The sequence below is a fragment of the Mustela lutreola genome, chromosome 2 (genome assembly GCF_030435805.1).
Source record: "Mustela lutreola isolate mMusLut2 chromosome 2, mMusLut2.pri, whole genome shotgun sequence".
NCBI lineage: Eukaryota > Metazoa > Chordata > Mammalia > Carnivora > Mustelidae > Mustela > Mustela lutreola.
Genome location: NC_081291.1, coordinates 47,307,374 through 47,319,362, shown reverse-complemented (window position 1 = coordinate 47,319,362; position 11,989 = coordinate 47,307,374). Strand labels below are relative to the sequence as shown.

At 40.9% G+C, this 11,989-nt stretch overlaps 1 long non-coding RNA gene across 1 annotated transcript; it reads left to right on the top strand.

The window, feature by feature from the left end:
- The first annotated feature begins 1,451 nt into the window (after positions 1–1,451).
- LOC131824163 (uncharacterized) lies at positions 1,452–11,180 on the top strand. Its single transcript, XR_009350769.1, has 5 exons — positions 1,452–1,533; positions 8,812–9,003; positions 9,093–9,168; positions 9,738–9,896; positions 10,810–11,180. It is a non-coding gene; the product is annotated as an uncharacterized LOC131824163 (long non-coding RNA).
- Positions 11,181–11,989: the final 809 nt, after the last annotated feature.

Here is an 11,989-nt window from a genome sequence, read left to right as displayed (position 1 = left end):
TCCATCTGAGACCGTGGGGAAGATGAATAAAGCCTTCTGTGCCTGTAAGTAGTTTCTGTACTCCAGGGGCACAGGGCTAGTCAATAACTTAGACTGTGAAAGATGATGGCGTCAGATAAGGACTTAAAAGAAACAGGCCCCAGGGTTGGTGGGGAAGTAGGGAGTGGCTTGTGGGGGGAGGTGGGTGATTCTTAAAATGAACCTTGAAGGTTCTTGGGGGATACAGGAAGGTAGAGTGAAAAGGGGATTGGAAAGACCAGAAGGCAGGGTGATTCACTCTCAGAAGCACTTGGGTGGCTGATGGTGGCCTACCAGACTGGGACGTGAGGTTGGGGTTGCATGACAGAGGTCATGATCAGGAGCTTGTATGGAATCTAGAGTTTCGTTCTCTTAGAGCCCGAAAGGACAATGTATGCTTTGACTTTGGTGTCTGGTACTACTGTATTCTCGTGCGGTCACAGGGAAGTGTTTTATTACAATCGGTGAACAGGGAGGGGGATAGGCCTTCTTGGGCCATGCATCTAGTAAATGAATAGCTTTTGGCTGTAGGTCAATGAATAGCATGAGTATACGCAGTTACGAAGTCACCATTAACAAATAAAGCTGGTAGAGTTTCAACGTACCCATCAGAATTCTTGAAAGCCTATTTTCCAGGCAGTTCAAACAGAGGTGAAGCAGCTCAGGTTGGCGGGGCTGCCAGGAACACCAAGTTCTGAGTTTGCCCCTGACTCAGTGTGTGACGTTCGGCAAACCACTCAACTTCTCACTATCTCAGCTTCCTCGGCAATAAAATGGGGATAAGCTCTGTCTGTACCCCAAAGCTTAGAATGTTCTGCTTGGTTCTCCTGTGTATTGTTCAGTTACAAAGTTGCAAAGAGAAAAAAAGTCCCTTTCTCCACTTCCTTTTCTCTTCAGACTTTCATGATCAGTCCTAGAGCGGGACCGTAGAGGCAACGTCTACTGGGACAGAAGGGCTGCCTCATAGCTAACCAGCTGTCATTGGCCCTTAGAGGCTGAGAGACATCCTGAAGTTTCTAAGGAAAGTTGAAGAAAGCCCTGGGATACACCCTACTGTACCTGGAGCAGACCACTGGGGATAGAAGACATGCTCTGCACTGCTCTGGACATTTGGGCTGGTGAAGTATCCCTTCAGATGCTTGCTTTCCCTTACCCCCACCCCCTTTTTGCTTCTCCCTCCCCTCCTTCCTTTTTCTTGTTCTTTCTCTCTCTCTTCCTTTCTTTCTTAAAGAAATCTTTACTTTATAGTTGGCTAAACTGGAGACACAAGACACAATAGTTCGATTTGCAATTTGCTATCTTGTTGGGAGGACACTAGCTCAAAACCACAGAGCCCTGAGTTTGACCCTAGCACTCTGTGGCTACTGATGACTCATCCTGATAATTATCAGATTGAATCTTCTCTACTGGTTTGGTAATAACAATGAGTGGAAAAAGAACTTCAATCAGATGTTCATGCCTAATAATCGGTCTCCTGATTGCCTTTGCAGACTCATGGTTCTCTTCTTTTTCCTGGTATGTATAAGACAATATGCTCTTGATGCAACCCTCGGGTGTTGCTTGGTCAAAAAACATAGATAACGCTGTTTTCGGGTCCTTGGAGAATGCTGCCCTAGTAGAGGTGGGAACCACTAGACACAAGCAACAGTCAGAGGTGGCTGGAATGAGAGGTGCCCCCTGATGAAATCTTGATTTTATGGGGCCTTTCTTTATAACAGGGTTGCTAAATAGGAAAGTTAAGCTGCAACTTAACTGCCAAGATTCTGCCTTGGATTTTGGAGCTCTGGGTCCATGGATGTTCCTTTCCATCCCATCCATTTATAACTTTCATTTCTTTTTTCTCAAAGTAAAGAAAACGGACCTCCATGACTCAATGGCATACCAAGGTCATCTGAGTCTTCCCAGTGTTCCAAAGGAAGTTATTGATTTGAATTCAGATGCTTAAACAATTAGTCTCTAAGACAGCAGTTTGCAGCTTCCTTAAAGTACTGGTGTGGGTTTGGAGAGGAAATTCGCTTGTTGATTAATTTTTTTAATTTTTCAATTCCTGGTTATTCGTCTGCTTGTGTGTGGTCTTTTGAGCTTGATACTCTGCTGAATGAATCTCGATGTCAAAGTAAAATGGGAAGAAGACCAAATTTCTGTTCAGTGGAACTATGCATTTTCTGACATGGAATCACTTGCATATCCTTAGTAAAAACCATGTATGGATGGCCCACAATAACACTCAGTGATGTATATATGTTATATGCACATAATATATAAAATATACACTTTTATTCTTATATATTTATTTTTTTTTAATTTTTTAAAAGATTTTTATTTATTTGACAGACAGATCACAAGTAGGCAGAGAGGCAGGCAGAGAGAGAGAGGAGGAGGAGGCAGGCTCCCTGCTGAGCAGAGAGCCAGATGTGAGGCTCGATCCCAGGACCCTGGGATCATGAGCTGAGCCGAAGGCAGAGGCTTTAACCACTAAGCCGCCCAGGCGCCCCTTATTCTTATATATTTAAAAATATATTTATATATATATACTTATATATAAATATATAAGTATATAAATATAAAGTATATAAAGTAAAATATAAGTATGATAAATATAAAGGTATATACATGCACCAAAAAATTATGTTATTCAAAGCAACACTAGTCACAATAGTCAAAAGTTAGAGACTACTCACATGTCCATCAACTGTAGAGTGAAAAAATAAACTGTGGTTTGCTTATATGATGGCACGTTGCATAGCCATGGGAAAGAATGAGCTCCTGCTACACACAACATAGATGAATTTCACAAACAAAATGCTGACCAAAAGAAGTCAGACACAAAAGGACACATACCTATGAATCCATTTATCTGAAGTTTGTAAACAGTCAAAATTAGTCTATGGAGATGTATTCTGATAGAAATCTGAAAAGTGGGTTTCTTTGGGGTGGGGGATAGAGTTCCTAAAGCGAGCTCCTAGAGTTTGGTAGTGGTTACACAAGCATAGAGCTGTATCATAATGATTTGTAAACTTTTCTGTATGTATGGTCAATTTTAATGAAGGTTTATCCTGAAACATGCAGAGTCATTATTATCAGTTTGAGTGTAGTGTCATTTCACTTTTCATCAGAATGAAAGAGATCAGTATTGTGCGAATGCTCTTAAGCTGCAAATGACAGGAGATCCAACTCAAAAGTGGTATAAACCAGGGGGTGGCAAACTTTTCCTACAAAGGAAAAATAGTAAATACTGTAGGTTTTGGGGGTCATGGGACTTCTTGTGAGTACTCATCCCTGTGTTGTAGCAGGAAAGCAGCCACAGAAAATATGTAAACAGAGGAGCAGGGCTGTGTTCTAATAAAACTCAAGAGAACTTGGGGATAGTCTTAGAATTCTGCCATCCACCAACCCTAACCTGTAACATCAAGTCAGGTCATAGCACAGTAGAAAATGGCACATTCAGAAGAAATAGGCTTTATTTGGCATTCTCCTTGCTTGGAGGATTTATGCTTAAAATCCAACTCCATGAAGACAATGATAACATGGAAATTTTGGAAAATGTTTAGCTATTTGCTATATAGCAAGATGGTCAAAGTACCAGATAAAATACTGAAATATTTACATAAAAACAATCAAAGTGGTGAGGGTTTTTATTCATTTCAAATGTTATTTGTTTATTTCTAGACTAAGTAATACACTAACAACATTCACATCTCCGAAAATAAAGGAATGGAAAGAGAAAATCTCTTTCCCAGTTGTTTTTTCGGAGACAACTGATGACTGCAGTTTCTGGTTTACTTTTACTTTGCAATAGGTCATGGAAATCTTTTCACATCAGTATATAAAGAGTTTCCTCATCCTTTTTGACAGCTGCATAATGTTCCATTATAGAGCTGTAGCCCCCAATTCACAGATTTCCTATTGGTAAGCATTTAGATTATTCCTAATCTTTTGCTATTACAGAAGATTATGTATTAAATAACTTAGTACCCACATTATTTCACACATGCTCAAGCACCAAACAGGATAAATCACTGAAAGTGGAATTGCTGCATTAAAATACAGGTCCATTTATGATTTTGATATATACTCTCAAATTGCCCATGATGGTATTACACTGATTTAAACTTTCAGCAGGAAAATTGGAGTGCCCATTTACCATGCTTGTTTCAACAATGAATTTAATTTCATCTTACCTAATCTGACAGGTAAAAATGATATCTTATTATGAGTGAACTAGAACTTTATTCCGTTTATTTCTTTTTCTACAAACTATCTCTTTTTTTTTATTGAAATACTGATCTTTTTCTTATTAATTTATAGGAATCCTTTATCTGTTGTATGGATTGCAATTTTTTTCTAAAGTTTGTTTTTTGTCTTTCAACTTTGCCAATGTTTTGTTGTTGTTCTGCCATACAGAAGTATTTGATTTTATGTATATATCCAATTTTTTATGGACTCTGGCTTTTATTCTGTACTTCAAAGGACCTACCCTAGTCTGAGATTATATTTATTTATTTATTTATTTTTAAAGATTTTATTTATTTATTTGACAGAGAGAGAGATCACAAGTAGGAGGAGAGGCAGGCAGAGAGAGGGGAGGAAGCAGGCTCCCCACTGAGCTGAGAGCCTGATGCAGGGCTCAGTCCCAGGACCCTGAGATCATGACCTGAGCTGAAGGCAGAGGCTTTAACCCATTGAGCCACTCAGGCACCCCCTGAGATTATATTTAAAAATTACCGACAATTTATTCTGGCATGCTCAGAATTTTCTTCCCCTTTCTTATTTCTAAAAATGTTAATCCATCTGAATTTATGGCAAAAGGTGAAAGGTTTGAATCCAACTGTAATGTTTTCTCCGCAGAGAGCTGTTCAGTTGCTTGAACAGCATTTATTGAATGGGCATCTCTCTCCACTGATAAGAAATATCATTTTATCTTATACTCAGTTTCTTTTTGTATTTGAGTCAATTTCTGTTCCATTGTTCTATCTATTCATGTAGCATGCCTTTTTTAATGATTGTAGCTTTACATTTTAATATCTAATGCAGTTAGGTTAACCATTGTTTTTCTTTTTCTTTTTTTTTAAAGATTTTATTTATTTATATGACAGAGAGAAAACGCACACAAGCAGGGGGAGCAGCAGGCAGAGGGAGAGGGAGAAACAGGCTCCCCACTGAGCAGGGAACTGGACAGGGGACTCTATCCCAGGATTCTGGGACCATGACCTGAGCAGAAGGCAGATGCTTAACTCACTGAGCCACCCAGACTCCCCAGTCCTTGTTTTTCTTTTTCAGGATTTTCCTGCATACTTTGGCATGTTTATTTTTCCATATTAATGTTATAATCAGTACATATCATTTTAAAAAATCTAATTTTCAAGTGATATGTATTTTTTGACATTTAGAGATAATTTGGGGGAGAATTGACCTCTTTATAAAGTCTCTTTTACCTAAAAGCATAAATACCCTTCTATTTGTTCAAGTCTTCTTTTTGACCCTCAGTAGCTTTAAAAATCTTCTTCATGTAGTTCTTCATTTCTCAAGTTTATTCCCAGGAATTAAATCTTTTTTGTTGCTAATACAAATGAGGCCCTTTCTTCCATTTTATTTTCTAACTCATTGTTTCAAGGGCATTTAAAAACCAAGGGAGAAAAAAATTTATTTTTAGCTAAATAAATGGAATTTTCTAAACCATAATAAGTAACCATAGCAGTTGTAATTTAATTCTGTTCAGAATAGTTGCAAAAGGAAAAAAAAAAAATCCCAAATTCATACAAGTAGAAGGATATTAGGAATAAATTAAAATATCTTTTTAAAGTTGTTTTTTTGATTCACATTTTCATCTTAAAATAGAATCCATATAATTTTCTCGTTCTCACACATCACTCACTGTTCATCTTTTGCCTGGTAGGGTACACATGTTGTTTTTGCCCAGGGCTTCTCAGGGCGCTCTGCTAATTGCTTACCTCTCCCCAGGGGAAGGCTGGCAGCTCAGCTGTTCTCTTCTTTCTCACCTAGATTTTATGGGACAAATGCTGCTGGGAACTAGAGCTTACAGCTCCTGTGGAGGGGATGGCTGATGCCTCCCGGGCTCCCTCCCCTCCGGGCCGCTACCTGCCCAGTTCCCTTCAACAATAGCCTGGGAAAGCAGTATGTATCCGGGAAATCCCAGCTCTACCGAGAAGAGAGGTGAGAACATTTCCGAGGTCAGCAGGAAAGAAGAAAGAGGGAATTTCTTACAGATCCCTTCCAGATTTGCAACCTGGGAGGATACAGGATGGAGGACTAAGTTGTCTGGGAGGGGAGGCTGGAGCTGGAGTTTTTTTTCCAGGCGGGTTCTGATTTGGGGTGGATTTTGGTTTTGTTTCCTTCTCCTCTTTTTTTTTTTTTTAAACTGGTGTTTTGTCTTTGATTCTCCTTTAGTCGTTATTCCTGATCCTCCTCTTTCTTGATTGACATCTTTGCCTTCCTCTGTCCCCTTCTCTCCCCAGTTCCCTTAGTTCCCCTCCAACCTGAAAGGGGCAGGGGAGTGTGGAAGAGAAGCCCCAGGCCCAAGATTCCATCTGCTTTCCTTCCTGATCCCAGAGGGGGTCAGGAGAAGAGGGTGGCATCCCCAGCCCCCAGCACTGAGGAAGAACAGGGCTCCTAAGGCCTGAGCTCTGACCCCCACCGACCACTTCCCTTTTTCCCCTGCTCCCAGGACTGGGCCACTTCTAGGTGGGGCAGTGGGTTCCAACTTGGCTCACACTGAGAATGTAAGAACTACAAACAAAATTTCTATTAAATTAAGTTTTGTGTCTTAAACAAAACAAAACAAAACATTAACACCCGGCTGTGTAGCCTTGGGGAAGAGTTTTCCTTTAGTGAGTGGCACATTAGAGTCTTGGTCTCCTCCTTAGAACTGAGTTCGTTGACTGTCTGACTTTGGAATAACCATGAACTGGGCTAGGAGAAGAAAGAGTGGGTGACTTCTTGCCTCTCCTTTCATGCGGGGAAGGGACTGGAGGCCATAGTCTTCTCTTCTTGACAGCCAGACAGCCTTTTTACAGGCAAAATCTTTACTGATCACATTGCTTAGGGTTAACTGGTGGCCCCTATATTTACTGGAAGGCAGTCAAAAGGCCTTCTGCATAATAACACTAATAAGGAGTAGAAAGGCTACTGTATTTGGAGTACCATGAGCTGCCTCTGCCCTTTACATGGGTTCCCTTATTTTAATCCTCATGATGACCGTATAAGTCAAATATTACTGTATTTATTACTCTAATTCGCAGATGAGAAAAGTTAGGTTGAGGGAAATCACATAACATTGCAAAACAGAGTTGGGATTTAAAATTAAGTATCTGACTTTAATGATCATGGTGTTTTTGTTTTAGATTTTATGTATTTATTTGAGATAGAGAGAGGGGGGAGAAAGAGCACACAAGCAGGGGGTGGGGCATAGACAGAGGAGGGAGGGATAAAAGACAAGGGAGAAGCAGACTCCCCCCTGAACAAGGTTCCAGGCCAGCACTGGGGATCAGCACAGGGGATCTGGACTGTGACTTGAGCCAGATGCTCAGGGCAGACAATGGACTGAGCCACCCAGGTGCCCTAATGAGTATGCTTTTTATCATCACACTTAGGTCTTATGAAAATGAATGGTAAATCTAAATATTTTGAAATAAGGATGAGCAAAGAGAGTAAAGTATTTCTTTTCTTTTTTAAAGATTTTATTTATTTATTTGACAGAGAGCACAAGCAGGGGGAGCAGCAGGCAGAGGGAAAAGCAGACTCCCCGCTGAGCAGGGAGCCTAATGTGGGGCTCCATCCCAGGATCCCAGGGTCATGAACTGAGCTGAAGGCAGACATTTAACTGGCTGAGCCACCCAGGTGCCCCAAGTTTTTCTGTATATTAAATATTTCTTCCTGTAATTTTATGTGTTAATATATTCCTCCTAAAAATGTGAGCTTTACTTAATCCTGACTACGCCCATGTCTTTGAGGGATGTTGTAAAGCCCATTCACAAGCATATAATATTTTTTGCTTTAAGAGACAGATATATTCACGCAGACATTGAAGTATAAGTAGCAGCTCAGCCAGCATGTTTATTATACAGTATTCCAAAGTCTATTCTACTTGTGACTATAATTCTGTACTCATGGTTTGTAACATTCTTCCAGAGATGTCAGATGTGTGTATATGCCTGTGTGTGTGAGAGTGTGTGTGTTTATGAATAATATGATTTCCTTGTGGGTGTGAATTTCATCCTCTCTGTGATTCCTGTGCCTTAACCATATTGCTAGGCAACACAAAGCAACACACATCCCACATTCTCCTAATTCCGTTTAATGTTTCACCAGTGGACCTTTGCTTTTATATGCAAGCAGAATCATACCAGTGGGTTTAGGATTTTGGATTTTTAAATAATCAAGGGTCCACTCTGGTCAAACCAAATGACCATAACCATGAGAAACTGGCATAAGGCAAATACACATATTTGTTTTGTAAGACTTTGGTGATAGTTCATTAGTAAAATTGGATGTGGTTCTTACAGGTGACAGCAAGGGGAGAGAGAATACTGGTTTCCTTCCAAAGGACTCCTAGGACTCGAAGGGGAATTGTATATGGAATACTCTTTCTGATATTGGTGATGTTGGACACACATAAATTTGCCAGAGGAAAATCAGGTGCACATCTTCTCTGTCAACACAGAGACCAATAGTTTTATGTCAGGCTCTAGTTTAGTAGAGTACAATGAATGTACTCGTGATAATTCCTCATCATAAGTTAAAGTCATTTATAGTCCTCCTGCTCTCTGTTCCCAGGGAAAGGTCAGAGGGAGGCTTCAGTAGGCATGAAGCGTACTGGAATTTGGCCTACAGTGGACAAACACACAGATCTTCATCGCTACAAAAAACATCCCTTGATGTTGCCCCATCCATTCAAACCAAACCTCAGAGAGCCCCAGGAAGAAGAACTCATAGATGTTTACAGTGCTGGTCGGCATTGTTTAAAAGGTAGGATTGCACAGGTCAGAAAGTCCTATGATGGCATTGTGAACGAATACTCAACCTATAAAAGCAAATGTCATATTATAATTCCTTAGTTGCAGGCTTAGGAAAAAGAACAACCAAAATTTTTGCCAGCTGGGAGATGAAAATGACATGGAAAGGAGGCCACTGGTAAGAACAACACATATGGAAAAGTATGGTTATATTCGTTACCGAAGGCTGTGTAGCAGTTTTCCCCCAAACTTTGTAGTTTATTTTTTTAGTTTTTAAAAAAGATTTTATTTATTTATTTGACAGAGAGAGAGTCAGAGGGCACAAGCGGGGGAGGGAGGGAGGGACAGCAGAAGGAGAGGGAGATGGAGACTCCCCCCTGAGCAGGGAGCCTGATGACTTGGTGCTCAATGACCCCAAGATCATGACCTGAGCCAGGCAGATGTTTAACCGACTGAGCCACCCAGGCATCCCCAAACTTAGTAATTTAAAACAGTAAGAAACATTTATTATTTCACACAGTTTCAGGGCATCTGGAGCCAAAGAGTGCCTCAGCCTATTGGTTCTATCTCATGATCTCTTATGAATCCACAGTTAAGATGACAGCCAAGGCTGCAGTCATTTGAAGGTTTGGGGCTGGAAAATCCACTTTCAAGATGGTTTATTCACATAACTGGCAAGTCAGTGCTGACTGTTGGCCAAAGGATTTACTTGCTCACCATATGGCTTCCTACATGTCCTCACAACAGAGTATCTAGCTTCTCCAGAGTGGACAATCCAAGAGAGAGCCAGACAGAAGCCACAGCGTCTTTTACAGCTCAGCGCTGGAAGTCATGGCCATACCTTTCTGCAGTATCTGTTGGTTACACAGGTCATCCCCATTCCGTGCCACAGCAGAACACATACAGGTGGAAACACTGGGAAGTGGGAATTTGGGGGGCTATCTTGGAGGGTGGCCACCACAATGATAGAGACATTTCTGTATATACAGGATTGAGAAGAGATTCATGTGTTGGCTGAGTGATTGATTTTTTTTTTTTTTTAAGATTTTATTTATTGTCAGAGGGAGAGAGAGCATAAGCAGGCAGAGTGGCAGGCAAAGGCAGAGAGAGAAGCACGCTCCCCGCTGAGCAAGGAGCCCTATTTTGGGACTCAGTCCCAGGACGCTGGGATCGTGACCTGAGCTGAAGGGAGTGGCTTAACTGACTGAGCCACCCAGTTGTCCCTGGCTGAGTGATTGATTGCACTGGACCAGTGGTCTCAATGCTAGCTGCGAACAGTTGCCTGTGTCAGAATGACCTGAAGGCACTTCAAATAATATTGGTTTCCATGGCCTCTTCCCCAAATAGTCTGATTAAATCAGGGATGATGCCCAGATTTGAGAATTACTGGATTAGGTGATGTCCCAGGTCAAGCCCAACCTTAACCCTGTTCCCCAAACTTTCCAGATGATAGGTGTTACCCAGGGAGTTTGTTTAAAATACAGATTTCCAGGCCCTACCTCCAGCTTCATGAATCAAAACCCCAAGTGAAGGCCCTAAAAATATGTATTTCTGCTTAATTTTTTAAAAAGTTTAGACCAAGTCATTCAACATGATTGAAAATTCTAAAAGGTATCAAAGAATGTTGTTTAAAAGTGTCTTTCTCAACTTTGTCCTCCCCAAATCCCAGTTCACCTTCCTAGAGAGGGTGATCAGTATTACTTTGTATGTGTGTATTCTTGCAACAATAAATGCACATATATAAATGTGGATATATATATATATACACACACATTTTTTATTTTAAAGATTGTAATTTATTTATTTGTTTATTTGACAGAGAGAGAAAGAGAATGCTCGAGCACAAGCAGAGGAAACAGCAGGCAGAGGGAGAAGCAGGCTCCCCGCTGAGCAGAGAGCCCGATGGATGCATCTCAGGACCCTGGGATCATGACCTGAGCTGAAGGCAGACGCTCCACCGACTGGCCACTCAGGCGCCCCTAAATGTGTATATTTTTGAAATTTCTTCTTCTCTTTTTAAAAACAAATTAAAAATCAAAAGCATATATGGTCAAAAGCCAGTTTGTTCCTGATCCTAATCACTAGCTCTCCTCTTCAGACTCGAACCCTTTTTCCAGTTTCTTATGGTTCCAGAGCCAGGACTCTGTCATTTTAATAAGCGACTGAGGCATTCTTACAGCCCGGTGTGTTTAGGACACTGTAAGTCTGTTTTAATATTTTTATAATATATAATAATATAAACTATTATAATAAGTTAACATAGCTAGAAAACTTCACTTGGCTCCTTCTCGGTTGTGTAACACTCATTTAGTTGAACTCTACCTTGGATATTACATTTAGTTTCTTTCATTTAGCCATTACTTATAAGGGCCTGTGCTGTGCCTGGCCTGGCCTGGTCGGTGGTGAACAGTGAACCCAGCACACAGAAGCCCACAACAGAGCAAACAGCTACTCTCCATGCAAGTGCTATGAGAAAGGGGGGGAAGGGCACCCCAGCAGCACATTGGCACTGGAGGTGGGTGAGGCTCCTGGAAGGAAGGGGTTTCCACAATGGGGCAAAAGGGATGATGAGGCAGTGCTAACTGGGCAAATGGAGAAGCAAAGTATTCCTGGCAAAGAGAAAGCAAAAACTCAAAGGTCCAAGTTTTGATCTGGCACATGGCTCTCAGACAACCTCAAAGTAAAGCATCTTGGTGTTGGGTGCAGGAGAGGCTGGAAATGAAACAAGGGAGGTAAACTGAGGTCAAAATAAGAGGGGAGGACCTATAATGGCCCCGAAGTTCAGGAATTAAATTTGGGAATGATATAATCAGTGTAAAAAGTCGATGTTGGGGGCACCTGGCTGGCTCAGTCATTGAGCATGTGACTTTTGATCTCAGGGTCGTGAGTTCAAGCCCCACATTGGGCAAAGAGTTTATATATATAAAAAAAAAAAATACTAAAACATTGATTTTGATGCAAAAAAAAAAAAAAAAGGATTGGAAAGGATAAGAGTGGAG